Source organism: Patagioenas fasciata, chromosome 28 (assembly GCF_037038585.1).
Source record: "Patagioenas fasciata isolate bPatFas1 chromosome 28, bPatFas1.hap1, whole genome shotgun sequence".
Taxonomy (NCBI): Eukaryota; Metazoa; Chordata; class Aves; order Columbiformes; family Columbidae; genus Patagioenas; species Patagioenas fasciata.
This window is the reverse complement of record NC_092547.1, coordinates 5,121,318-5,144,185: the sequence shown is the minus strand read 5'-3', so window position 1 is coordinate 5,144,185 and position 22,868 is coordinate 5,121,318. Positions and strand designations below refer to the sequence as shown.

Sequence of the window (22,868 nt, the reverse complement as noted above, 5' to 3'; positions counted from 1 at the left end):
TGGGCAGTGAGAGGCACATGCTGGGCCCTATATATTGTCCTCAGGCATTATATATGTGCAAAGGTGGCGTTATATACATGGAGAGGTAGCGTTATATATGTGGAGAGGTAGCATTATATACATGGAGAGGTAGCATTATATATGTCCAAAGGTAGTGTTATATATATTAAAAGTAGTGTTATATACATGAAAATGTAGTGTTATATATATGCAGAGATAGTGTTATATACGTGCAAAGGCGGCGTTACATACATACAAAGGTGGTGTTATATAAATGCAAAGGTGACATTATATACATACAAAGGTGGCGTTATATATGCGCAAAGGTAGCGTTATATACGTGCAAAGGTGGTTATATACATGGAGAGGTAGCGTCATATATGTGTAGAGATGGTGTTGTACACATGCAAAGGCAGCATTCTATATGTTCAAAGATAGCGTTATATATGTGCAAAAGTAGTGTTATATATGTGCAAAGGCACCATTGTATACGTGCAGAGGTAGCATTATATACACGGAGAGTTAACTTTATATACGTACAAAGGCAGCATTATATATGTGAAGAGGCAGTGTTATGTATGTTTGAATATAGCATTATATACGTGTAAAGGTCGCGCTGTATACGTGCAATGGCAGCGTAATATGTGTGCAAATCAGCGCTATATACGTGCCAAGGTGGCGTTCTATACATACAAAGGCAGCGTCAGTGGGAACGAGCATGGCTGCGGAATCCAGCAAAAAAAGGGGGGAATTGGTGAAAAACTGCGTGGGATCTCGGGTTTTGTCTGAACTGGGGGTTCCCCCCAAGCCGCCCCCTGATTCCTCATTGAGGTGGTGAGTCCTGGGTGGTTCTGAGCCGGCAGCTCCCGCCGCCCTTTGCACGTCTGCCTTGTGCTGGTTTGTCTGCACGGACATAGGTGGGGAAAATAGGGGGAAAAGGGAGGGAAAAAGGAAGAAAAAAGGAAGGGGGAAAAGGATAAAAAAAGGAAGGAAGAAGGAAGAAAAAAGGAAGAAAAAAGAGCAATAAAAAGGAAGGAAAAAGGCAGGAAAAAAGGAAGAAAAAAGAGGAAGAAAAAAGGAAGGAAAAAGGCAGAAAGAAGGAAGAAAGAAGGAAGAGAAAAAAGGATTAAAAAAGGAAGGAAAAAGGAAGAAAAAAGGAAGAAAAAAGAGCAAGAAAAAATGAAGGAAAAAGGCAGAAAAAAGGAAGAAAAAAGGAAGGGAAAAAAGGATTAAAAAAAGGAAGAAAAAAGGAAGAAAAAAGAGGAAGAAAAAGCAAGGAAAAAGGCAGAAAAAAGGAAGAAAAAAGGAAGGGAAAAAAGGATTAAAAAAAGGAAAAAAAAGGAAGAAAAAAGAGGAAGAAAAAAGGAAGGAAAAAGACAGAAAAAAGGAAGAAAAAAGGAAGGGAAAAGAAGAAAAAGGAATAGAAAAGAGGAAGAAAAAAGGAAGAAAAAGGAAGAAAAAAATGAAGAAAAAAGGAATGAAAAAGAGGAAGAAAAAAGGAAGAAAAAGGAAGAAAAAAGAGGAAGAAAAAAGGAAGAAAAAAGAAATTAAAAAGGAAGAAAAAAGAGGAAGAAAAAGGAAGAAGAAAGGAAGAAAATCAGGAAGAAAATCAGGAAGAAAAAAGGACAAAAAAAGGAAAGAAAAAAGGAAGGAAAAAAGGAAGAAAGGAAGAAAAAAGGAAGGAAAAAAGGAAGGAAAAATGGAAGAAAAAAGGAAGAAAAAAGAGGAAGAAAAAAGGTGGAAAAACAGGAAGAAAAAAGGAAGAAAAACAGGAAGAAAAAAGGGAGAAAAAAGGAAGAAAAAAGGGAGAAAAAAGCAAGAAAAAAGAAAAAAAGGAAGAAAAAAGGGAGAAAAAAGGAAGAAAAAAGGAAGAAAAACAGGAAGAAAAAGGGAAGAAAAAAGGTGGAAAGATCAGGAAGAAAACGGGGAAAAAAAGGAAGAAAAACAGGAAGAAAAAAAGGCAGAAAAAATGAAGGAAAAAGGAAGAAAAGAAGACTAAAAAGAAGCAAGAAATGAGGAGGAGAGGAGAGGAGAAAGAAGCAAGAAATGAGGAGGAGAGGAGAGGAGAGGAGAGGAGAGGAGAGGAGAGGAGAGGAGAGGAGAGGAGAGGAGAGGAGAGGAGAGGAGAGGAGAGGAGAGGAGAGGAGAGGAGAGGAGAGGAGAGGAGAGGAGAGGAGAGGAGAGGAGGAGAGGAGAGGAGAGGAGAGGAGGAGGAAGCAGCGCAGCCCTCGGCTCTGCCGGTTACCGGGAATACAGTGCATTTTGTTTTTAATCTTTTGCAGGGTGAACAGTGCTCTCTTGTTCCTGGCCCGGGGAGGGGCCTCACCCCGCGCTCACCCCCATTCATCACCACGACAGCCCCTCGCTCGCCGAGGCCTCTCGGCCCCTTTTCATCTCCCGCACAATGACGCCGGTGGCACCGTCACCGCGGGTCCCTCCCCGGACGGGGGACCCTTCCCTGGGCTGAGAAAAACCCTCCTCTCTATCTTTAGTATATTTTTAATATATATTGAATATCTATTTAGAATACGTATTTGCATAAATATGTATTTTACATCTACGCTGCTTCCGAATTCATTCTCCCCGTCGCAATGGAATGGTGTGGATTTTATTGCCTGCAGAGCGGCACCTTTGGGTGCTCGGCCTGAGAGCTGCACGGGGGCTTTGTTGGGGGGGAATGAGGAGGAGGAGGAGGAAGAGGAGGAAGAGGAGGAAAAAGGAGGAAAAAGAAGGAAAAGGAGAAGAAGAGGAAAAGGAGGAAAAAGGAGAAAAAGGAGAAGAAGAGGAAAATAAGGAAAAGGAGGAAAAAAGGGAGAAAAAGGAGAAAACCACACGCAAGACGAAGGCCACGTGCAGGGCAAAAGCCACGTGCAAGATGAAGCACACGTGCAAGATACAGGACATGAGCAAGACGATGGCCATGTGAGAAGCAAAGCCCACGTGCAAAGCAAAGCCCAAGTGTAAAGCAAAGCCCGCGTGCAAAACAAAGCCCACGTGTAAAGCAAAGCCCACGTGCAAAGCAAAGCCCACGTGTAAAGCAAAGCCCACATGCAAAGCAAAGCCTGCGTGCAAAGCAAAGCCTGCGTGCAAAGCAAAGCCCACGTGCAAAGAAAATCCTGTGTGCAGAGAAAAGCCCACGTGCAAAGCAAAGCCCGCGTGCAAAGCCCGTAAGCAAAGCCCGCGTGCAAAGCAAAGCCCGTGTGCAAAGCCCATGTGCAAAGAAAAGCCTGCGTGCAAAGCAAAGCCCACGTGCAAAGCAAAGCCCGCGTGCAAAGCAAAGCCCACGTGAAAAGCAAAGCCCGCGTGCAAAGCAAAGCCCACGTGCAAAGAAAAACCCACGTGCAAAGAAAAGCCCACGTGCAAAGCAAAGCCCGCATGCAAAGCAAAGCCCACATGCAAAGTAAAGCCCATGTGCAAAGCAAAGTCCATGTGCAAGACGATGGCCACATGTGAAACAAAGCCCACGTGCAAAGCAAAGCCCACGTGCAAGGTGAAGGCCGCATGGCTTTGCACGGATTTAGCACGGCCAGGGCGCTCGTGCAAAGCATCACGCCCCTTTGCACACTCATCTATTGGGGCACGAGGTCCACGCGGGGCTGGGACCCCTTGTCAATGGGGCAGAATCAACCCCCATTCCCCTCAAATTCCACCTTTTTCAGGCAAAACCCCCCCACGGGGTGTTGCCAAAAACCCCCAAACCACATCAATCCACCTCCAGCTGCAGGTGGACCCGTAGAGACCGCGATACACGTCATACCAGCGAGCGACATTCGCCTTATTAATTTGATTTAATTAGAAACGCTGCGGGCGGAGATGTGGGGCTCAGCCACATCTTTGGGGCTGGGAATTTGGGGGAAAATTGGGCGATTTGGGGAAAATCTGAGAACCCTTTGGCTGCAACCTTCACGCAATGGGCGCTTACCCCCATTCTTCGCAGCGCACCGGGCGCCTTCTCCCAACATCACCGGGCGCAAAACGGACGCTAAATAACCAAACACCCCATTTTAACGATTTTTGTGAATTGTAATAAGTATTTTGGGATATTTAGAATGGGAAATCACGGCTCGCATTAACATGCAAGGCGTCAGGCGCTCGGAGCCGCTGCGTGACCTCTCCTTGCACCCGGTGCCGGGGAGGAGCCGGTGCGGCGGTTGCGCCGGGGCTCGCCGTGCAGATTCTAATTTGGCGATTACTGTCACAAAGTCATTTGTCACCGGCCCTGGGGAGACTCGGTGGCCGTCGGCCCCTCCAATGCTCCTTATTGCTGCCTTAATCTTTACAGATTGAATTAAGATTGGGGCGACTTTATCAGCGGAGGGAGCCGGGTGAAGGGTGAGGCGCGGGTTTCGTTTGGCGCCGATGGAGCCTTTCACCCCATTGAACTCAAAATAGAATCAAAATAAGACTCCAAAAGCACCAAAAAACCCACTTATTACCCTGCAATGAGACGCTTTTCGGGATAAAACAAGATGGATGGAGCATCTTCCCCCAGGCTGCGGTGTGGAGGCGATCGCCCTCCGTCCTGATATTAATTCTCTGATTCAATTAAATAACGTGCGGTGTTGTGCTGCTTTCATTAAGCGTCGTGGGCAAACGAGCTCCCCGCAGCCTAATTAGCAACAGGCAGGAGTGATGCCCCTCCTGGACCCCCCCCCTTTGTTTTTATTCGCTTATTAATCACTGTGAGTAATAAAGAGACTTTGGGGGCTCAAGGTGGGAACGTGGTCCTGCCACCCCCCTCGGTCCATGAGCTCTTGTCTGGGGTAAAATCCCTGATATACAGGGGTGGGGGTCACCCCTCCTTGGGGGGGACAATCAGCATCCCGAGGAGGTGGATTTGTCCTGCTAACGAGGTTGGGACTTGTAATTAAACTTGGTTGGGGATGGGGTATATGGGCAATCCCGAGCTTGCGGTGCTGATGGGGGAAACCCCCTGCATCCTGGGGACGTTTAGTCCTGGCTTTGGTGGAGCAGCTGAATTCCCTTCCCGCTTGGGATATAAACCGATCGGCATCGCTAGTCCAGGCTCCCTCTGGAGTCAGTGGAGAGAATTGGCACGAATTAGGGAAATAGGGGAAAACACCCTAAAATCGCCCAATTCCTTCCCATTCTGGGAGCTGGCCTAACTTTTTGGTAAGTGAGGCTTAACCACGCATGCAGGCTTAACACCGTGGACATGGTTGTCCCCATCACCCATCACCACGCTTAAATCACCGCCGGGAGTGGGTACCACAGAGAATGACCCATTCGGTCTTTACTAGGAAGAGATTAATTTAAAACCTGGAATTTAGACCCGAAAATCCTTCCTAAATAAACCCACGCCGCCGCTCATTAGGGTAATTGGTTTTACTCGCTTCGTTTGCAAGACCCCAACTCATCCCTGCAGCTCCTTGGAGGACTCGGCGCCGCTGGAGGATTATTGAGTTTCACGCTAAACTTCCCATTAAACCTGCTGGGGTTTAGGAAGAGCTCAACTATTTTCCACCCTTTTTCTCACCCTGGAAAAGCCGGAGTTTCGGTTACATCGCTGTGGGAAGCATCTTTCCCGCTGATTTCCCCCCTCGCACCCTGGTTTTTTCCCATCATTTTAAAGCTTTGCACGTCAACGCCGGGGCTTTGCCGGAATATTTGGGATGCTCCCGCAGTATTCCTGGCTTTTGCCTTCAAAGAACCGAATTTCTCTCGAAAATCCCTAGAGAAACAAAAATAGAAAGAGGCATTTTCATCCTGATTTCCTACAAAAACATCTCCGAGCTGTGGGATTTCAGCACGCTCCGAGCTTTTAGGAGAGAATTTGCTTTAAGCTCAGCTCTTTGGGTTTAAAAGCCTGGACTTTGGCATCCAGCCCTTGGCTTTAATGGTTGTTCAGTGCCTTGGGTTGACCTTTCTTTTGCTTCACGGCTCCGGCTCAGCTTCTCGGAGCCGCCTGTCCGGGGTTGTTGCCTTCCCAGTAAGATTCATGGGACCCATAAAAACATCAGTTTTCTTTTCTAAACAAAGCTGTTGGCGGCTGCTTTGCGGGGGAGAGGCTGCAGGAAGGAGGGAGGGAGGGAAGATGCTGGGGTTTTATTTCCCGAGCTGACCAGTTGTTGGTTTTGTTGCTGTAAATAAGGCAGCGGTGCCGGGAGAGCCGCCGGGTCGAGGGCAGCGGTTCAAGCATCTCTTGATGTTCAGCAGCTCATGGCCCACGTGGGAGGGATGGAGTTGGCGTCGGGAAGCGGGATGCACGGGGATGCAGCTCGTAGAGTTATAGAATCAGAGGGTGATTTGGGTTGGAAAAGCCCCTCAAGATCATCGAGTCCAACCCAATGTTCCTGAGAACCTCATCTCCATCTGTTCAACCCCTCCAGGGATGGTGACTCCAGCACTGCCCTGGGCAGCCTGTTCAATGCCCCACAGCCCTTTGGGGAAGAAATTGTTCCTAAATCCAACCTCAACCTCCCCTGGTGCAACTTGAGGCCGTTTTCTCTTGTTTTATCCCTTGGGAGAAGAGATCAACCCCCTCCATGCTCCAAGCTCCTTTCAGGCAGTTGAGAGATCAGGAGGTCTCCCCCTCAGCTCCTGTTCTCCAGCTGAACCCCCAGGTCCCTCCACTGCTCCCCAGGTTACTCACTCCCCTACAAGACGTTGTCCAACCTCTTCCCAACCCCAACCGGGAAAGACGGGCAATGGCGGGAAGCGATTTGCCGCGTCCCGTAAGCGGTGGTTGACAGCAGGGAATCGCCCATGCCAAGGGAGATGCTCCTCAGGAGGAGCTGAGCTGAGAAGCCCATCTTTGCTAACGAACCTGTGGACGTCTACGGTAAAGAGAGATGGATCCTGACCGAAACGTCAAGGGATGGGCCGTAAATTACCTTCCGCTGACGGAGGAGCACTTTCATTTGGACCAAAGTGCACTTTGCATGCATTTTGCATGCTCTTCAGATGCACTTATATTAATGCACTTTCAACTCAAACCCTTAGTTAATTCAGACTCGCCTGCCTGAGCGTTCCCGTGCAGACACATCCCCATTGCAGGACCCAATCCAGCGCCCTTTGAAGCTGCAAGAAAGGCCTTCACGTCAGCTTCATCTCCTCTCCCATGACCGAAAACATCGTGTCGGGTCTGATCTTCTTCTATCTATCCCTGGAGAGAGATGCGCGCCCACATCTTCATCCTGTTACGTTACCATAGAACAAGGGGTGATGGTTTTAAACTAAAGGAGGAGAGATTCAAAGCATGAGGAAGGAATTGTTGGCCCTGAGAGCGGTGAGACCCTGGTCCAGGTTGCCCAGAGAGGTGGTGGATGAACCATCCCTGGAGACACGACCTGCATCTAGTGCTTCACCTTTCCCCATTGACCCTGAGCTGAGATAACCCACCCAGACCAACATTTTCTATTTAAATAAGTTAAACCCCAGAATTAGTGCTGGAATAAACCATTCAGCCCTCCCCAGGCTTTTCTTCTCTTCAAGGAGTGACGCAGAGCTGGTCCAACTAGGCAGTGCAGAAGACAAGGACATGGTGATGGAGAGGATCCAGCAAACCCTTCACGAGACCGGGATTTTCTGAGCCAATTTATGAGTTTTTGCCCCAATTTACTCACCACGCAGCCTCATGCCAAAGCCATGGGGTGCAAACGCATCTTAGCAGGATCCGCCATCCAAAAAGCTGCTCTAGACCGGCCCCATTGGTGGGTCGGCGAGGTGCTCTGCTCTCTGTCGTCTCCACGTTGTCTCCCAAAGAGAAATCATTTATTTTGCTCCCGTCCTCCTTTCCCCTGTATTGATCCGTTGCCAATTGGCCGTTGTGCAAGAGAAATGAAGCCGGCGGCCGCGGCGTTGGCAGTTAACGCGTCAGCAGACTCTAAAAGAAGGACAAAGTCAAGGAGATAACGTTTTTCCTCTGTGATGCAGGGACTTCGCCAAGGTCGTTTTGGAAGGAGGTGACGATGGTTGGGGTCTGGTGCCTCCGTGGGCGCTGGGGTGTGGGTGAACTGCACTGTCAGGGTGGGGATTTTTGCAGGTTCCTCCTTGCACGAAGAGCTGTGGGTTGCAAAGGTTGGCTCCTTGAACCTGTGTTCATTTTGGATCATTCTGTGATATTAATTAGTTGCAGGGACACTTTTTTTGTCTGCATAATGTTAGTTATTTCATAGATGTGCCTAAACGAGGAACCTCATGCCCAGACTCTATGTGGTCAATGCAGAGAGAGCAGCACCTTCAGGTCTTAAAGAAGGGCCAAATTCTTTGCAAATCCACCAGGAATATCCCTAAAGATGCCCAAATAAGTGTTTTCCCTCCTTCCATCGCCCTGATGGGAACCAAACACCCAGCTAAACCCATCGCCAGCGAGGTGGTGAAGCTGAATGGATCCTGGTTTTGGAGAAGGTTGAACCCCAATCTTAGCATCTCCTGGAAGGAGGAAAGAGCAGGGTTTTGGAGCAGGTCCATGAGGGAGGTGGTTACGGGTGAGCCGGTACGCCGTAAATCCTCACCGCACGGCGTGTTGGCAGAGCCCAGCGGCACCGAGATGTATCTATGAGGGGACATTCATCAGCATTAATCCAAATCAACTCCTAAAGTGGATTAGCTGGAGCACATGAAGCCCCTTACTGGACACTTATTCAGAATTACAGTTGGTTTAATTCAGTTTAGTTTAATTCGCAAAGCTAAACTGAATTAAGGCTGGCTGCATTTGGAATGAGAAGGTCTGCGTGCGGGTTTAATGTAATTTAGCTGGCCCAGCTTTAAATTCACACCCTCAGTTGATCTATAGGTCCCTGGGGAAAGCGGCTTGGCAGGTAACCTCAAGGTAAAAATTACAGCGGCTTGTCTTCGTTAGGGTTTTGCTGCGCTCGCTCTCGGTGAATCCTTTTGCTGATGGAACTGGGACCATCACGCACCCCGTGCATGGAGGGGAGAAGGTCCTGATGGCAATAAATGGGATCCTGAGGGGCTTTTGTTCTGTGTGAGAGAGAAAATCTCATCCTTTGGCTGGATTTTCCAGCCCTGAGAAATGGGGAGATGTTTGGAGAAGTTGGGGTCGCACATTGATGGAACACTTGGCCGTGGTCACCATCACTTGGCAGGGGTGAGTAGAGGATCCAACAGCCCTGGAGGATGGATCTCCAGGTATCTACACCCCTTCTGCAGACACCAACCATCCCCCAGGTCCTTTCCAGAGGTCACACCTTGATTTCATGGGCTTCGTCACCAGCCATTCGTATTTAAAAGCCGCAGAGATGAGGTCCTCAAGGACACAGGTTAGTGCCAGGGTTGGGTTAACGGTTGAACTTGAGGGTCTCTTCCAAACAACATTATTCTGTGACTTCACCACCTCCATCTCCAACCTGGTCCCCACCAAGATCTCAGTGGGGTCACCAAAATTTGGATCAGGTTGGACGACGAAGAGTTTCCCAGCCTGGATGTCTCCTGTGGCCACTGAGACGTGCCCATTGGGATGGGATTTGGACCCTTCCAGGCACAAGAGACCACAAGCAGGATGGGACCTTCCAATCCCCTGAGGAAACCATATCTATAGCAGAGATAGCGCTGGAATTTGGCTGCAAATGACCCCGTCAAGCTGGGCACTGGGAGTGGAAATGCCTCCACCAAGGCTTTGAGGAGGTTTCTTGTCTTCTCCTTATTAATTACGGAAAAGCAAGTAGGTCTTTTCCCCTCCCATGAATCTCACGGTGGCGTCAGAGCCCTGTTTGTCCGACCCTTGGCTCGTGCTGCTTCCCAGCTCCGCTCCCACGACGGACGAACCGGGGAGGAAATCCAACGCCTGGCAGCACCGAGCTCCCACGGGTGTTGAGCACATGCTTAAAGTTAAGCAAATATTTCCATGCTCTGCTGAGCCCAGACATTAAGATCCGAAGGTTTGCTTTAAATTCCGGAGATGAATTTCCTGGTGCCTCCAGAGGGTCTTTGGTTTGGAGGATTCGGAGGTGGGTTTTCTGCAGAGGAGAGAAGGGAAAACTGAGGCTTCTGCCCTGTGTTTAGGTAGGACCTGGTGCCTTTATCACAAGGCTCCTCATAACGTGTCAAGAAGCCCCAAAATATTGAATTTGGGAGGAGTTATGAGGATTTTAGTATTAACCTATTAGCTAACTCGGCCTCTTCGCTAACTTAGATGGACCAACTTCAGATGTGGTTGATGGAAACCCAGTGATCTCCAGTCCAGCCTCTGTCCTATCACTTAGTGACAGAAAAGCAAAGTCCTCGCTGGATACTAAACATCTGGACCTGGACCCCACTGGATTTGCTAAACATCTCTGATCAGCTCTTTCTTATGGCGCAACTGGTTTTGATCTCCATCCATCCCTCCATCCCTCCATCCCTCCATCCATCCACCACCACTCCATCTCATCCCCCCACGACCAAAAGAGGAAGGTCTGAGGGTTGGAAGAGACCCAGCTCCTTGTACCATCCCCCTTCTCCTCTAAATACAGCCAAAATATTCCTGGTGTCTTCACATCTAAATGACTCATTTCCATTAGTTGATGGGCAGCTACTGAAGTATCTCAGCAGAGGGATTTTAACACGAACCGCTCTCCAGGTAACCATTACTAGAGCTTAAAAACACTTTATTAAGACGGCAAATGTCTGTTTTAGCAATGCTCAGGTGGCCACTTAACGTCATGTTTATCCCAGGCCAGACGCTCCTCCAAATGGATGGGACTCTAAGATCCAGGTTCCCCCTTTGTTTAATGGACTTTAAGTTGCTTAAATCATCAGCTTCACTTAAACGCCCCACTTAAAATAGGGTGATGTATTTTTCTCCATTAAAAGTTCATTCATCACAAGTGGGCGATGAGTCCATGAAGCCCCGACGGAGAACAAAAGCATCCATGCTAGGTCATGGTCGTGGTTTGGCCGTTTCCATGCAGGAATGGACCATTTATTGGCAGAATGGGCCCAAAATCAGCGAGAGGCGATGGTGAGAACACCCTCTACGAGTGCACCATGTTCTTGGCTCTGGTGGTCTGACCCATACCCTGGACCTTTTTCCTTCTCCCGTGCCCCCTCTTTGAGCTGGACACCCCCAGACCATTCCCCTACCAAGACACAACCCCCTTGGTCCCTCCACAGTGAGATGGCGGGAAGCTACTGATGGGGACAAGCTGGTGGCCGAGGCCACTGTTGGGTGTCCACTTCAGCACAGACCATGGAGAAGCACCACACTCACCTTGGAGAAGAGCTGGGTGACCAGGAGCAAAGCGAGGCGATGTGGTCGGCGTGAAACGGTGTTGGGTTTTCTGTTGAGATTTAGGGAGGACCAGAGAAAAGTTCTCTATCAACACATGCAACCAGCCCTTGCAATGGATTCTCCATCCACAGCAACTATTAAATACAAACATTTTTGAGAAGAGGAGAAGAGGGAAAGAGGAGAGAAGGAGAAGGAGAAGGAGAAGGAGAAGGAGAAGGAGAAGGAGAAGGAGAAGGAGAAGGAGAAGGAGAAGGAGAAGGAGAAGGAGAAGGAGAAGGAGAAGGAGAAGGAGAAGGAGAAGGAGAAGAGAAAGAAGAGAGGAGAGGAGAGGAGAGGAGAGGAGAGGAGAGGAGAGGAGAGGAGAGGAGAGGAGAGGAGAGGAGAGGAGAGGAGAGGAGAGGAGAGGAGAGGAGAGGAGAGGAGAGGAGAGGAGAAGAAGAGGAAGAAGAGAAAGAAGAGAAGAGAAGAGAAGAGAAGAGAAGAGAAGAGAAGAGAAGAGAAGAGAAGAGAGAAGAGAAGAGAAGAGAAGAGAAGAGAAGAGAAGAGAAGAGAAGAGAAGAGAAGAGAAGAGAAGAGAAGAGAAGAGAAGAGAAGAGAAGAGAAGAGGAAGAGAAATCCCTGCAGCACAAATACAGCCCAGCCTTACACTCACGATCACCCCTTTTATTCCCTGTGCACCCACAAATTTACAGCCGCCCCCTCCCATAACTTACCGAGCCCCCCCAGTCCTACCCGCCGAGAGTCGTCACCTCCGTGACTTTGTATTCTCCTTGCAATATTCATGCGCGCAGGGTACAAATGTAAATACATCCCGGCTGTCCCGCCGTGATTCATGCTTTGGTATCGAATCACATGTGCTTCCCCGGCCGCAATAAATCTCCTTACGGTAACTCCACCTGAATTGTTCTTTGTGTGTTTCTCCGATCAGGATGAAGAACTGCGGCTCGGGGGGGAAGAGCTGCAGACCCCCCTGCCGCCCACCGGTGAAATATTTCCCAGCTGATGTTTTTGGTGGGGTGGATGAGATCGCCCTGGGGCTGGTCCAGCGTCTGGTGCAGAGCTCAGGGGAAGAAAGAAAAGTGATTTGGGGGGGGATTTGATGTGTTATAAACCCTGGACCTTGACAACAACCTGGGAGCTTGAGGTGAAGGTTGGGAGAAGGAATGTGGCCAGGGTGGTGTTGGAGTTGGTCCTTTTGGCTGCCTAGATGATGAGGACATAGAATCACAGGATCACAGGAGGGTTTGGGTTGAAGGGACCTTCCCAGCTCATCCAGTCCAACCCATGAGCAGGGACATCTTCACCAGCTCAGATTGCTCAGAGCCCCATCCAGCCTGGCCTGGGATGTCTCCAGGGATGGTTCATCCACCACCTCTCACCACCCTTAGTGCCAAAAATTCCCTTTTATCCCACCTGAATCTCCCTCTTTTAGTTTAAAACCATCACGCCTTGTCCTGTCTCGACAGGCCCTGCTCAAAAGTCTGTCCCCATCTTTCCAGGGTTCCATCCCTTGGATAATTTCTGTGGCTCCAAGTTCAGGTCTTCCCAGGTGCTCATGGATCCCAACGTGAAGGTTGGCACATCCAGAGCCCGATTCCTTCCACCACAGAGTGGTACCCGAGCCCGATGCATCACTGAACCTCACTGGGACCATGTAGAACCAGGACTTGGTCCCAACTGGTCCCAAACGCTCGCTTGGTGGCCAAGGAAGAGAGATTGGAGGATCCCCCAGGCGGGTGGGTGATCAATGGGTGGGCGCGGGGGATAATTCTCCCCAACAGCAGCAACATCATGGGAGTCTCCAAGCCGAAGGGGTTAACCAATTTCCACCAAAAACCACCCCGTTCTTCCTCAAAAAGAACCAATTGTGGGTCATGGTGGCTCCATCCCAGCAAAGGCTTGAGCTCAACCACTTTGTGTCCCCCCGAAATGGGTCAGGAGCAGTAATGTGGGGCTGGTGAGCAGCCCTTGGCTTTGGAGGAGGTTTGGAGACCCCCACGCTCATCTCAAGGGGCTCGTCCCCTCCTTGACACGGGATGCTCCGCATACCAAAACTCCCTCGAATCAAGACAAGACAGAGCGAAACCTCGGCGGAAAACGGGGCTGAGCTCACAGATTGGGCCGGATTCCAGGAAAAATAAGTTTTCCTGGGTTTTTTCCTTTAAATCTGGGGAAAAAAAAGGAGAGAGAAACCCTCACGTACTCACAGGGAGAGCAAGAAAGATTGGAGACAATTACAGCGCTCTCGCCATCTTTCATTCCATCGGCAAAATTAAAGCGCGGGGAGTTGAGCGCCGAAAATTTTCCCGGCTAATAACAGAAGTAAAAAGTTGTTAATCAGGCACGTGACCCTATAAAATAAAGGAAATAATTGAAAAGATATCTAATTTATCTATTGAATGCCTCCAACGCTCTCTTTATCACTGAGATGGACAGAATATAATTGGTACGGTGAAAGCCATCAATCTTAGGAAGTGGGCTTCTGTGCAAGATACAACTATTACTGTCATATTATGACACCATAATATCAAGATCAATGACATTTTAAATGCACTCCAGTTATGGGCAATTGGTGACAATAAAAACAGTGACAAATTGATGAAACAAGCGCCAAATGATCTGGTGTCTAAAATAAACCATAAATAATCTTCTCAAAAAATAAGAGATCCGGCGGATTCGTGGTGGTCGGGGGAACCTCTTCGATCGATCGGTTTATTGGGAGCGGGATCATTTGGTGTTTCTTGAAGGGGCAACTTTCTGGGTTGATTTAGGGGTCGTTCCCGTGTGGTTTAATGATGTTATCGTTAGCATAATTGTTGCCATAAAAAGCTGGGTTCTCGTTTAGCTGGGGAAGTTCCTCAACATGATGGACCTGGAAACACTGAGATACTTTTAACGTATTACAACATTATTCCCTTAAATAAAATTAATCCCAGCAGCAGCGATAACACGGGGATCGAGGTTTCCACCAGCAAACCCGGGATCCTGGGAAGGGAGACTAGATCTTATAGGAATAGATTCTATAGGAAGAGATTGCATGGGAAGGAATCCCATAAGAAGACATCCCACAAGAAAGAATCACAGGGAAGCGCATCCTGGATCCTACAGAATCACGTCACAGATCCTATAGGAATAGATCCCCTAGGAGCGTGTCCTCTAGGAAGAGAACCTATAGGGATGCATCCTAGAGAAATTGATCCCGTAGGAATGGGTCCTATAGGAATGGATCCTATAGCTACAGAACCTGTAGGAATAGATCCTATGGGAATGAGGTCTATAGGGACAGATCCTCTAATAATACATCCTATGAAAGTGAATCCTATAGGGTTGGGAGGAGGATGGAGAATCCCAACTTGGCAGGGGGTGGGAGGTGATTTTGGGGCTGGTGTTGGTGAAATTGCTGGGTTTCAGCTCAAAAATAAGGGTGGAGGAAGCTCTCGTGCAGGGGTTGCATCCCGCACAAGAAGGAGGTTGTTGAAAACGGATGGGTTTTGGGGAGAAACGACACGATTCATCCATGGGAATGATATAAATGGGTCCCGGGATGGCACAGAATCATTTTGGTTGGGAAAGACCCTCAATGTCATCAAATCCAACCGTTAACCCAAAACTGGCACTAAAATGTCCCCAAGAACCTCATCTGTTCACCCCTCCAGGGATGGTGACTCCATCACTGCCCTGGGCAGCCTGTTGAGTGCCCCACAGCCCTTTGGGGAAGAAATTGTCCCAAATATCCAAATCTTAGCAATATAGGGAGCATCCTGGGCTGTGAGAGCAGGATCTTGGGGACCTCTGAGTGGCATCTTGGGGACCTCTGAGGACCTTGTCCCGCCACCCATCGCCTCTCCAAGTGTGGGACATGGGTTGGTTCATTATGGGAGGAACTCAGCTTAATTCAGCCCAAAGCTGGGACTCTCAGCTCCTCCTCCTGATGGAAACTGAGGCACGGAGGCGACTGATGCGGAAGGAAGATGACATTGACATCCCCTTCTCCCTCCCCATCAGCACCTTCCCAACAAGCAGGATGATGGGTTTGAATCCCACTTCGCTCCAGAACATTCCACCCCTCGCTGGAGTCAGCACTGACCACCCGTAACGACCAACTCCCACTTAATTAAACTCCGGGAGAGGACGGAGATGCCGGCGGCTGCGGTTCCGCTCCCCAGAGGCATCTCTCACGCCGGCGACGATGGCGCGGCGGCTTTAATATTGAAATATGTGCCATTTAGGCAAGTGAAGCCATCCCCGCGTAGGAAATAAAACAACTTTTAGCTTGATAAAAAGATACAGCGAGTAAATACATTAATAGGAGGTAATTGAAAACTCGAAGCGATCATGAACTTCACCCGTCGGGACGCTCGGGTGTATTTTCTGCTCCGGCCGACTCGCTGCGGCTTTTACAAATCACAGCGCGGGTGTTTTATGGCGCGGGGGCTCGGAGTGGAACGGCAATGTCATATTTAGATTTCTAATTATATTTTCGAGCCGCTTCAGCGGCTTTTCCTGCGCACGGAGACGAACAAAAGGGGGGGATGGCAGAGAGGGGCAAACCAGTTGTGAGCCGTAAAAGAGAGAGAGGACAAGGTATCGCTGAGCGGAAAAGATCAAGATGTTCCCTCTCCTCATCTGATATTAATATGCCGGGAGTTGGTTTGCTCCGTAAATGAACCGATTATGGTATATATATATATTTATATATTCTTTTTCTGCTGCTGCTTTGCAATCTGCAGACGTCGGCCCCGAGCGATGGCCCGTGGAGCAGAACATGTTTCCAGCCTTCTCCTCCTCCTCCTCCCCCTGCTTAGCAAGATCTTCCTCTCTCCCAAACACGCGGCCTTGGGATGTGCGCCCATGGATCCTGGTGTGAGCACCCACTGGGGTCCCCTCCTGAGCTGGTCCCAGGGATGGGGGCACCTGTGTTTTGGGGTGGGGCGAGCAGGGATGGGGTGGCCCAGGAGGAGGGGGTGACCCAAAAGTCTCCACTTGTGGAAATCCCCTGGGGCTCCTTGGCTGGAGGATGCTGCTCCTGGGCCGATGGGCTGATGGGTTGGTGGGCTGATGGGTTGGTGGGTTGGGGGGTTGATGGGATGCTCTTCCTCCAGCATCCCATGGAGGAAGGCGAAGGGCGTGTTCTCCTTCTATCTCTCCATCCCTCTCTCTCTCCATCCATTCATCCCTCCATCTCTTCATCCATCTATCCTTCCACCCATCCCTCCATCCATCTATCCATCCATCTCTCCCTCCATCCCTCCACCTCTCCATCAATTCATCCCTCCATCTCTTCATCCATCTATCCCTCCACCCATCCTTTCATCCCTCCATCCATCTATCCATCCACCCGTCCATCCCTCTATATCTCCATCAATTCATCCCTCCATCTCTCCATCCATCCATCCACCCATCCCTCCACCTCTCCACCCATCCCTGCCTCACTCCATCCATCCATCTCCACCTCCTCCTCGAAACCCCTGACTCTAAGCGCCATGTAAATCCCACCCAACCCCAAACCCAGGACCCCCCCAGCTCAACCAGGCTGGACCCACCACCGCGGAGCCCCGAGCAGCCAGGTCAGCGATTCCCAGCCCTGTCTCTCAGCACAATCCCGCGAGGAGCGGGACATAAATCTCCGGGTCAGAGCTAATACCCATTAACGAGCGACGCTGCTTGTAGGTGATGGCGAGGGATTTTTTACACGGCTCTCGCAGATGAATGGACTGCCGGTGGCCATAAATACGCTGATCCACAGCCTCCTGCCGCCACCGCTCCTCGCACCACGCTCCGCTTGTTTCCTACCCGGCCGGGAGGATGATGATGGGTCAGATCCCTCCACGATGCCGGATGCTTTGCAGATCCCTTGGTCCAGGGGAAATAAACGTCCCCCCGAGTGTCCCCGTGAGCCTGGAGGTACCGAATGCAGCGCCCAGGTGATGCGGTTGCGTTGTGGGTACCATTTTCTCAGCATCTTTTTGGGGGTGGGACCAGCCGGGTGGGGTGATCCTATGGGAAGCAGCTCAGCTTGGGAATTCCCTTTGGAAAAAAGTATGAAATAAAAGGATCGGTGAGAATTGGGGAGGAGGAGGTGACAACACGAGCCCTTTGCACGCTAACCCTGGCATTTCTCATACCAACCCTCTCCAATGCCACGGGTTCAGCCCAGGGTTGGCCCCTCATAAAAACCCTTACATGAAACGATCAAAATACTGAGCACATGGTGAATTTTGGCAGCTCCAAGGTGGCCAAAGCCCAGGGCAGTTCAAGCCCAGAGCCCCACGCTCGCCCCGCTGCCTCCAACCCCAAATCCTCCTTCCAGCGGCACCATTTTAGCATTTCTGTCCCCAAAATTTGAGTTTTGAAGGTTAATTAGTGGCACTTTCACCATTAAAGTGACGTGGGTTGGGTTTGGCGGAGCAGTGACACAAGCCAACCATTGAGTTGGGTCCCAACTCAAGGCAAAGTCAAGGTGAGAGTTGACCCAAGGCCACCCAACGACAGCGACATTGTCCCACCACGTCATGGCCCAACCCAACCATTGAGTTGGGTCCCAACTCAAGGCAAAGTCAAGATGCAAACTGACCCAAGGCCACCCAACGACAGCGACATCGTCCCACCGCGCCGTGAACGATTCGCTCCTCATTCTCAAGGGTCTGGAGCTCAGACCTCAGGGTCTCAAAGGTATTTTATTTGATACCCAAACATGACGCTTAAGGCACAATGGGACCAAAAAGGTACCTTGTGCAACAGGTCATGATCTCCCAGGTGGATTTTGTTGGTGGAGACGCCCATGGTCAATCCTCACACTTCTTCCGGTTGCAAGGAGGAGAAAAACCAGCACCAAAACCCAGCTGGAAGTTCAGTAAAGCCTGGCTTTGCTGGGAAATGCAAGGATGCTCTGATTCGAAGGAATCCAGCAGAGCGGAGCCCAATAACGCAACCAAGGTTGTTCCAACGAGGCCGGCGACTCGTTACACTCATTAAGCAGGAAAAGCAAGAGGAGCTGGGACTGATGCTGCAGCGGGGAAAAATTAAGAGAAGCTTTAGGCGCGATTTGGGCACCGGGGGGGAGGGAACAGGCGGTTGGAAGCTGTTCGGGGGGTGTCGCATGGGGAGACGCTCCCAGCGAGGGACCCATTTGTTGAGGATGGTTTAGGGCTAATGGAGCCGCACAGGGTTGGGGGGGTTGATTCACCCCAAACCATCCTATTTGTGGGGAGAAAAGCCATTTTTGCATCCTAAAATAAACCAGTTATGGGTGAAAATATCAATTTACAACCTATATTTTCAGGATGGAGCGGGGAGGATTCTACATTTATTCTACATGCTCAGCCCCCAATTCTCTTGCTTTCCTTGCTTGGGAAGTGAAGAATAACCCAAGATCTGGGGTATTTCCTGGGGGTTGCAGAATGAGGGTGGGAAATGCTTCCGCCGCCTTCGCGAAGCTGCAAATAAACCCCTCGACGCGATGGCTCCTGTTCTAATCACCCCATAAAATGGATTTAAGCGAGACTTACCGGGGCTTTATTTATCTCCCGGTTATGGCAGCTGAGCGGAGCATCCTTCTCCTCAAGAGCCCGGTGCCAGCGCCGTGACTTATGCAAAGGCAGGAGGGAAACGCTGCTGTAATTCATGTCACTCACCTTTATCCCTCTCTTTTCCCACCTTTCTCCACTTTCCCCCACCTTTTTCCCACTTTTCCCCACCTCTTTCCTTCTTTTCTCCACCTTCCCCCCTCTTTTTCCATCTTCCCCCCACCTATTTCCACCTTTCCCCTCTTTTTCGTCTTCCCCCACCTTTACCCCTCTTTTCTCCACTTTTCCCCCTTTTCCCCACTTTTCCCCCCTCTTTTTTCCTCCTTTTCCTGCCTTTTTCTCCTCTTATTCCCACTTTTTTCCCCACCTTTTTTCCCCCCTTCTCCCCACTTTCCCCCCTCTTTTTTCCTCCTTTTCCTGCCTTTTTCTCCTCTTATTCCCACTTTTTTCCCCACCTTTTTTCCCCCTTCTCCCCACTTTCCCCCTCTTTTTTTCCTCCTTTTCCTGTCTTTTTCTCCTCTTATTCCCACTTTTTTCCCCACCTTTTTCCCCCTTCTCCCTCTTTTTCTCCTCCTTTTCCCACCATTTTCCTCTCTTATTCCCACCTTATTTCCCTCTTTTTCCCCCTACCTTCTTTCCTCCTTTCCCCTCTTTTTCCCACTTTTCTCCTTTTTCCCCAGCTTTCCCCTCTTATTCCCACCTTATTTTCCTCTTTTTCCCACCTTTCTTCCCCTCTTTTCCCCACCTTTTCCCCCCTATTTTTCCATCTTCCCCCACCTTTTTTCCTCCTTTTCCCATTTTTCCCCTTTTCCCTACCTTTTCCCCTCTTTTCCCATCTCCCCCCCCCCCTTTTTCCCCCTCTTCTGACGGTTCAGCCCCATCCACAGCCACCAGACCCGTGAACATTCATCAACCCCCTTATTTTGGCTCTATCAAATCAATACTATCAATATTGTATTGGCGGGGGGATTGTTTGAGGTGGGACTGAGGGTGGTTTTTTGGGTGAAATCTGGGAAAAAATGGGGAAAACCAAGGGGAAAAACCAACGTCGCGAAGGCCCCGGCAGCTCATTTTGTATGAACAAATTGAAATGAATTATTTGAACGCCAATTAACGTGTAGCTGTCCCTTATTAATAGTAATTTAGATGAATATTTCTGGGAAGCGGGAACGCTTGGGGCGACGTGATTCGAATGGCCCAGTGTGGTTTGGTTTTGAGCTGAAGTCTCAGTTTTTTGACCCAAAATTGGGCTGGGGGGAGGGGGGAATTGAGGGAAGGAAAGAAAATGAGGGGGAGAGGGAAATAGGAGGAAAAGGGAAAGAAAAGGGGGGAAGGGGAAGGAAAAAAGGAGGAAAAGGGAAAGAAAGAGAAGAAGGGAAAGAAGGAAAAGAAAAGGAGGGGAAGGGAAGGGAAGGGAAGGGAAGGGAAGGGAAGGGAAGGGAAGGGAAGGGAAGGGAAGGGAAGGGAAGGGAAGGGAAGGGAAGGGAAGGGAAGGGAAGGGAAGGGAAGGGAAGGGAAGGGAGGGAAGGAAGGGAGGGAGGGAAGGGAGGGAGGGAGGGAAGGAAGGGAAGGAGGGAAGGGAAGGAAGGAGGGAAGGAAGGGAAGGAAGGGGCGGAAGGAAGGGGCGGAAGGGGCGGAAGGGAAGAAGGGAAGAAGGGAAGAAGGGAAGAAGGGAAGAAGGGAAGAAGGGAAGAAGGGAAGAAGGGAAGAAGGGAAGAAGGGAAGAAGGGAAAGGAGGGAGGGCAGGGAGGGAGGGAGGGAAGAGAGGGAAGGGAAGGAAGGGAAGGGAAGGGAAGGGAGGGAAGGGAGGGGAAGAAGGGAGGGGAGGGAGGGCAAGGAGGGAGGGAAGGGAGGGAAGGAAGGGAAGGAAGGGAAGGAAGGGAAGGAAGAGGCCGCTTCACCCCCCCTGGCCCTGCTGGGGGAGTGGGGGGAGGGGCGGAATTTGGCTTCTTCAGCATTTTTCATTCCTCCACCCCCCGCCGTTCGCGTTTTCAATCCATCCATAGAGTTTAAATCAATACATTTGAAATCAAGAATTTTTCACTTAATAAATTTGCAATCAATGAATTTGCAATCAATGAATTTCCAATCGGGAAATTTTCAATCAAGAAATTTTCCAATCAAAATTGCGAATCTATTACAAAAATCATTTGGAAACCGAAAATATTTGAGCATAAAACCCCCAGGATTTTCTATGGAACCCGAGGATTTTCTCTCCAATCCACCCCGTGCCGCTTTTCACCCCCTCCGGCCCCAAAATTCCCTCCTCAAACCCCAAATTCCCCCCTCAAACCCCAAATTTGGGGAGCTTTTCCCTCTAAATAGACTTTTCCCCCTCTACATGTCTTATCTCACCTTAAAAGTCCTTTTTCCCCTCTAAAAGGCCTGGTTTTTGTTTCAAAAATGACTTTATTCCCCTCTAAAAGGGCTTTTTTATCCCTCAAAAATGCCTTTTTCCCCCCTTTAAAGCTTTATTTCCCCTTTAAAGGTTGATTTCCCATTTCCTCCTCCCTTCCCCTCTCCAACAAACTCCACCTCATGCAAAACACCCAGCAAGGGTAAAGAAAATCATTAAAAAGGATGTTTTCTATTGCAAAATATGACGTTTTATTGCCTCTCGTATTGTGCTATTTCCTTGTTTTTATGGCCCAGTTCCAGGTTTATTTTACCCGGGAATTATTTTCCAAGAGGGTTTATTTTATTTGTAGTTTTCCCCCTTTTTCCATCCCCACGTTTCATTTTAAAGAGTCTGTTAGAAAATGTCGCCTGGCAGATGGGAGGGGGGAGAGAACGGGGGGGCAAGTAATCAAAAATAAAAGGAACCAATAAAGATTAATTATCTAATTAATGGAGACATAAAATAGCGAGGGGAATAAATGAGACTCGTGGTGAAATTTGGGGGGAAGGGTTGGGGGGGATCCCACCTGTGGGGGGATTGTGGTCTGATCCCAGTCCAGTGAATTCCAGCCCAGTTCAGCCCAGTCCTGCATATTCCAGTCCAGTTCATCCCAGTCCAGTTCATCCCAGGTCAGCTCATCCCAGGCCAGCCAATCACAGTCTAGTACATCCCAGTCCAGCTCATCCCAGGTCAGCTCATCCCAGTCCTGTACATCTCGGGCCAGTTCAGCCCAGTTCAGCAAATCCCAGTCCAGTTCATCCCAGGTCAGCTCATCCCAGTCCCGCACGTCCCGGGCCGGTTCAGCCCAGTTCAGCAAATCCCAGTCCAGTTCATCCCAGTCCCGTACATCCCAGTCCCGCACAGCCCAGCCCAGTTCATCCCAGTCCAGCTCATCCCAGCCCAGTTCAGCCCAGTCCCACATACTCCAGTCCAGTTCCACATATTCCAGTCCAGTTCATCCCAGTCCAGCAAATCCCAGTCCCACATAATCCAGTCCAGTTCAGCCCAGTCCAGCAAACCACAGTCCTGCACATCCCAGTCCAGTTCATCCCAGTTCAGTTCATCCCAGTCCAGCTCACCCCAGTCTCTCAGCAAAGCTCCACCTCCGAGGACTCTGTCAGGCCGTACCCGGGTTCGCGGCCCAGGTGCGGAGTCACGGTGCGGTTGCGGTGCCCGGACCGCGGTTCGAGGCCGGGCTGCGGTGTCAGGCCCGGGGTTTGGAGCCAGGGCCGGGGCAGCGGTTCGAGGCCGGGCTGCGGTGCCAGCAGCTCTCTGCCTCTCTCTAGCGGCTTCTCCCGGCAGAACCAGCCCAGAGGCCACGGCTCCACACAACCTGCTCCAGTGGCTGTGGGCAGGCCAGTGCCTTCCCAGTTCAACCCAGCACCCCGGCGGTGGAAGGAAGGAGGGAGGAAGAGAAGGAGAGATGGAGGAAGGAGGGAGGATGAAGGGGAAGAAGGAGGGAGGGACAGGGAGGAAGGAGGGAAGGCTGGAAGGATGGAGATCGGATGGAGGGAGAGGGATAACGGGGAAGGAGGGATGGAGGGACGAAGGAGGAACGGAAGCAGAGAGGGATCCAAATCCACCCAGGTGACACTTAGGGAGGTGTTCCCATGTCCCCGCCCAGCCCTGTGTCCCCCGCAAGGTCCCTGTGTCCCCCCACATCCCCCTCAAGGCCACCTATGTCCCCCCCAGCTCCTGTGTCCCCTCCATACCCGCACCCCCAAACCCATGGGTGCCTCGAGGAAGGGTG

At 50.2% G+C, this 22,868-nt stretch overlaps 1 long non-coding RNA gene across 1 annotated transcript; it reads right to left on the bottom strand.

The window, feature by feature from the left end:
* Positions 1 to 17,940: 17,940 nt before the first annotated feature.
* On the bottom strand, positions 17,941 to 22,602 carry LOC139825765 (uncharacterized). The gene is made up of 3 exons (XR_011735970.1): positions 22,198 to 22,602; positions 18,703 to 18,780; positions 17,941 to 18,200 (listed from the first exon to the last, which is right to left on the bottom strand). It is a non-coding gene; the product is annotated as an uncharacterized lncRNA (long non-coding RNA).
* Positions 22,603 to 22,868: the final 266 nt, after the last annotated feature.